General features: G+C 39.5%; 1 protein-coding gene across 1 annotated transcript in view; it reads right to left on the reverse strand.

The window, feature by feature from the left end:
• Window positions 1-640, reverse strand: part of LOC146575589 (prostaglandin E2 receptor EP1 subtype-like) — a 6,083-nt gene extending 5,443 nt beyond the window's left edge. Inside the window, exon 1 of the mRNA XM_085270336.1 lies at window positions 458-640. The gene's annotated coding sequence lies outside the window, so the exon portion shown is untranslated. The remainder of the gene's footprint in view (window positions 1-457) is intronic.
• Window positions 641-5,382: the final 4,742 nt, after the last annotated feature.

Below are 5,382 nucleotides of genomic sequence, written 5' to 3' on the forward strand. Positions count from 1 at the left end.
AAGTGTAGTTACAGTACAGCAGAGGCAGCAACAAAACTATCACTAGGTTAAATCAAAACAGAGGAAATCATACATGCAGACTCGCGCATGCTGCAGAGACAGCAATCTATACACAGGGGAGAAAAATTATGTCTTCTAATCTAAACACTTTGAGAGTCCGTCTGTCCATCAAAAGACATTTAAAGATTTAGTTGTGGTTTGTTTCTTTATCTGAACCCCATATTATTCTGTGCCTGCTAACATATCATCAGAAACATGAGTAAAAAAAGAACTATTAAAAAATGCTGAAAGCCCATAAGGACACACAGAAGTTTAGTTTAGTCGTTTCTTTTACATTTTTAAAGAGTTTGCTTTAAAGTGGGCAGTCATAGGTTTTCTATCTTCTGATATAAAAGAAGAACAAAACACACACACATTTTTCATGTAAAGTTAACATTTTAAAAGCTACTCTGCTTACCTGTGCAATGTAAAATCCATGGGAATGATTCGATGCATGTGAAACACGTTAATCCAAGCTGTTTTTTATTTTGTCTTGTTTTGCGCCCGAGAACGATGACTCCTTCACCTGGAGTGTTTCCTCATTAGAAAACTACGTAATGAGCTCCTCTCTCAGAACAAGCAGCCTCTCTGTTGCATTGCACAAGCATGTTCTCTGTGAGGCGCGAGTGCGACTGGCTGCTTTTATACTAAAGAGCTGCACCGTGCACACACCGCCTCTGGGAGTCTTAGTCATTGAAAATCACTTATTTCCTGCAGACAGACAGACTTTCATGAGTGCAAGGAATGAACGGGCTAGAAATCCCATGTCCCACATATGAATATTTTAAAATCCGGCTGTCTCGGGCTCCACCTCACCAAACAATACAGGGGCTCAAATGTTAAGCCTACAACTATGTGTAGATTCTGAAATCTACATGGACAGACCTGCACAATTCTGCAGGAATACAAAAAGCTTCTTTAGAGTGTCTCTTTTAATGTGCAGTGATGAAGCTGCTGACTGAAATAAATCTGACTTTGCATGGCAGCAGTCTTCTAAGGATGTTTCAAATTATATTTTCTGTCACCGCTAGAAAGATGACTCTTTATATTAAACATATTAAACCAAAGTGTCAAAGAACAAACCCACAGTTTGCGCGAGTAATTCAATATGAGTCCCCTAAATTCCCCATTTCAGACACTTTTTTCTTCCCCTGACTCTTTATGATGTCACAGAGAAGGGCTAGCCCTCTACTGTGAGGACAGAAGTGCCACTAACTTGCTGTTTAAACCATATATTTTTGTGAGGGGCAAGTCAATCACATGAAAGTTGGCTTAATGGCAGGACGAAGCGAGTGAAAACAGCTTGTTTCACACTACGGGTGAACTGAGGGGCTTACAGCATAAAGGCTTATTTTGCATTACTCAAGTTCAAGACGCAAATCATTAAGTTAGAAACGATTAAAATGCCTCCTTTGATTTACTTTAATCTGCATTCCATATTTGCTTTTGCTGCTAAAGAGACGTGTCCGTGTCTGTTGATCCTTTAGAAATTAAAACACGCACTCCGTTCTCCAGAGACTCATCTGAACAACATCAGCAGCTCTGTGGTCAGCTCTCATCAATGTAAACCAGCTGTGCTCCCACCGATACAAACATGTCTGCTTCAACCTCTGGGGCCCACAGCTGCAACATCGTGATTTTCCAGTTCGCCAGAGGACCAGACAGACTGCTGATAATAAACTGCTAAGACTGCACTCAGTTGATGAAAAGAAGGTATCCGGAGCTACTCGGATTTCCAACATCGCCAATCGGCCGTATCTCTGCACTTAAGAAACTAATGAAATTCCTCTTCGAGCAAGAGGACGTGTTATTATACTGTTACCTTATATCAAAACAGCATGAGGAATCTGCTGTCAAATGATAAGGCTAATGTACACAATACACCTCTATGTTCCTAGACACAATGCTGCTGCTATGTGTGTGGAAAATCCGCTTTGACTGGCAAGGAAATGAAGTGAGGAGTGTGCATGTATACCGGATCAGTTCAATCAAAAAAACACAAGTGCTCTTTCACATCTAAGCTTGTGAACTGCATGTGTAAGTGTCCCACTGAATGACACAGCATGCCATTAGAGATAGGTGCAGCTAAAGCACCATTAGCTTGGGTTAATGCAGTCCTGTCCGGTTTTAAAACCTTGCACACGTATAACTAAATGGATGAATTCAGTATTCACGAATGGGAAAGAGCTTGGGTGGAGAGACGGAGGTGCAGATGAGTGATCCACTGATGAGGGAGGCTGTTAGGATGGTTGGACAGGAAGTTTGCTGTGGGGAACAAAAACGGAAAGGTTGCCAACTATGGACCGTTTTCCATCTACAGAGCTATGCCAAAATGAGCCATAACTGTGACCTAACAGGACGTCATTTTCTTTCCCCCTTTTTTCTTTAGTAGCAAAAAAACAGGCTGTTAAAGGTCTGTAACAACACATGCACTCATGCTGTGATCAAATATGCCAAAAAGATGTTTATTCTTCTTCTTTTTAGGCCTTATGAGTAACCGAGTCCAATTACAGTGCTATACAAAAATGTGTTTTATTTAGCTGTAAACATTTAATTCCAGATCACATGCCAAAACATACTTTAGGGAGAATGTTTCCTTGAAAACGAGATCAAAGTAAAAGCTAACAACCCCCCCCCCCCCCCCCCCCCCAAAAAAAAAGGTGGCTTTAAAAACATCTTTTCCATCTCTGGATGTGTGTTGGGCTGTGTACAGAAAACCGCACGACAAAAACAGCTGTAAGTACGCCTTTCATGTGATTTTGTGTCACAGTGAACAGCAGACGTCAGCTAAGCAATAATTCTTACTGTTCTTAAAACAAACTCTACCTGATACCTTAAATACCAGAAGGCCCACCCATGCCAGCGGTCATGTTTTGGACCTTGAACGCCTGGCCTCATTGCACAGGAAACTTCTAGGCTGAATGGCATTGCCCGTGGCCGAATATAAACAACAAGAGTTCATTAGAAACACTGACCTTTGCAGGAAGTCCCATGTTTTCCTATATTTACTTCTTGTTTGGACATCTACTGAAAAAGTCAGTGCCCCTTCTTTCACGCGGTCTGTCTACAATGAGGATCATTTTGTGACAGTTTCAAGTATGATGAGGTTTAAATGCTGCTTGTTTGGCAGACTGATATCTGGAATTTATTTAGTAGGAAACCTCATAATTGCCATATTTTAGAAACAAAATTTTTGCATAATTGCACATGTTTTGCCGTTTGGTTTGGTCTAACTCAGTAAAAGCGTGTTTGTCGAAAACAGAGACTAGAAAATTTGGAGAAATTTTGACTTGCACTTTGCTTTAAGGCTCTGAAGACTTCCTCCAACTTTACTGTAACAGTTTCAGTACATAAATGAATGCAAATACATGTGCAGTGTATGTACGATTACACAGACAGCAGCATCCTGATGTCGTTGCTCGCTGTCATTTCTTCTGAGCTGTGTGGTTGCGACGCCTTTGAGCTTTTATGTTTCTGAGGAACATTTTTTTCTTGAAAGTGACAAAACAGAGACAACTCTGCAAAACAACAGTGTGGGTGGCCATTTCTGTGGAATTAGCCCCTATTAATCTTCACAAGTCTCTTGGTTCTTCTTCTTCTCTTGTTCTTCTCCTTTTTTGGTAAAAAGCCTTTAAATGCTGTCAGCGTTTAAAGAGGTGAAGCTCAACTAATGGCAAAATATTAAGTTAAAATGGAGTATACAAAAAATACTGGGCTGAGAAGAGGATTTCATTTTTTGTGGGGTTTTTTGTTTGTTTGTTGTCCACAGTGGCCTAGACACACACACACACACAAAGCTCACAGAACAAAAACAGTTACAGGGGAGACAATAACACGATGAACCAGCAGCAGAAGTGACAAGCTAACAGCTAGCAGACAATAGCAAACATATATCTACAGCACTGTATGACTCATGTAACTAAAACGCACATTAGAAGAAATAAAAAAATAAAATAAATAAATAAATAAATAAAATAAAACACACATTACCTGTATGTTTTTCTCCTCATGATTCAGATGATTTTGATTTCAGTTTCTGTCCCTTACACACTACACTTCCACAGTGCTCCATGAGATTTTGTTTTTTTTTCTACTTTCATGGTGTTTTATCCAACTTCTTTTTATTCAAGTTTAGGATTATATACCCAAAAGACACCAACGGAGTCACCAATTAGCCACCCATATGCTATGTAACTGAAAGAACCTGTGATGGACCAGGCAGTGAAGGAAAGTCGGACACAGGTTAAAGTCCATTAAAGGTTTTTTATTTAACCCCAAAATAAAATTGGTTAAACTATACAGAACATTTTTAAACTTGGGCCCATAAAAGAGGTCAAAATAACAGAATTCTACTCAAAAACGGGCAACAAATGATACTGCTAACTAAAAAAACTGACCTACCTAACCGAGATACAGGAGAAACTTAAATAGTGGCTGATCAGCCCACAAAAACACAAAAGGAGTAAACCTAACTAAAACTAACATAACAAATTCTATCCCCCCCCTCATGGTCCAGAATCGTGGTATGACCCAATTGGCAGGCTTGCTCCGCCCCTTTTCCCACCTCTTGGCTCATCAATCAAGGGACATAACTCAGAAAACAAGGAAATTAAATCATACATACATAACAGTGTAAACTAAAATGCGCACACTTATTTTATAATACAGTATTATGTGAGTATGTAAATTAATTCTAAACCAAAACCAGTTATTTATTATCCTGTAAATTAAATCTTATATTTAAAGAAAGAAAAATGTGAGTGTAGTGTTATGTGTAAGCCTCTACACTGATATTTGGTGGATATTTCTACTGTGTGACTATAACTGCAGCCACCACAAAAAGCAATAAACAAAATATTAAATATTCCAAACGTTTTCGGCCATTTTGACATAAAAACTAATAATGACATTGGAGTTTACATTAATATGAGTTGTAATGCTGATAATCCACCGAAATCAAAACAATGCAGGGGCGGCAGATCAGCCAAAGTCAAAGAACACTGCCACACATCTCCCTTAATTGTTTTGTGGTTTGTTGCTTTATTGATCGCTTTGATCATGAAACTGTTCAGCTTCTACTCTTCCCTGCACGCAGCAAAGCCAAACAATGATCACAGAATCCCTCTGAAAGGCGTGACAACCTGATCGGAAGCACAGCGTTTCATCCAGGAGGCCGCAAGCTCGAGAGAAAACATCTAAATATCAAAGGTCTCCCTAAAGATCCTCGCATGTTGAGTTAAACACACCTTCAACAAGCGACCAGCAAACCACACTGTTCCTTAATGTAAGTGAACAGACTTATCAAGGCTCTTTCATTAAGAGACGGGAGACTCTAATGGATCA

Source organism: Mchenga conophoros, linkage group LG4 (assembly GCF_057382185.1).
Source record: "Mchenga conophoros isolate Kocher_MC1m ecotype Shallow Benthic linkage group LG4, M_conophoros_male_GT1.1, whole genome shotgun sequence".
Classification (NCBI taxonomy): Eukaryota; Metazoa; Chordata; class Actinopteri; order Cichliformes; family Cichlidae; genus Mchenga; species Mchenga conophoros.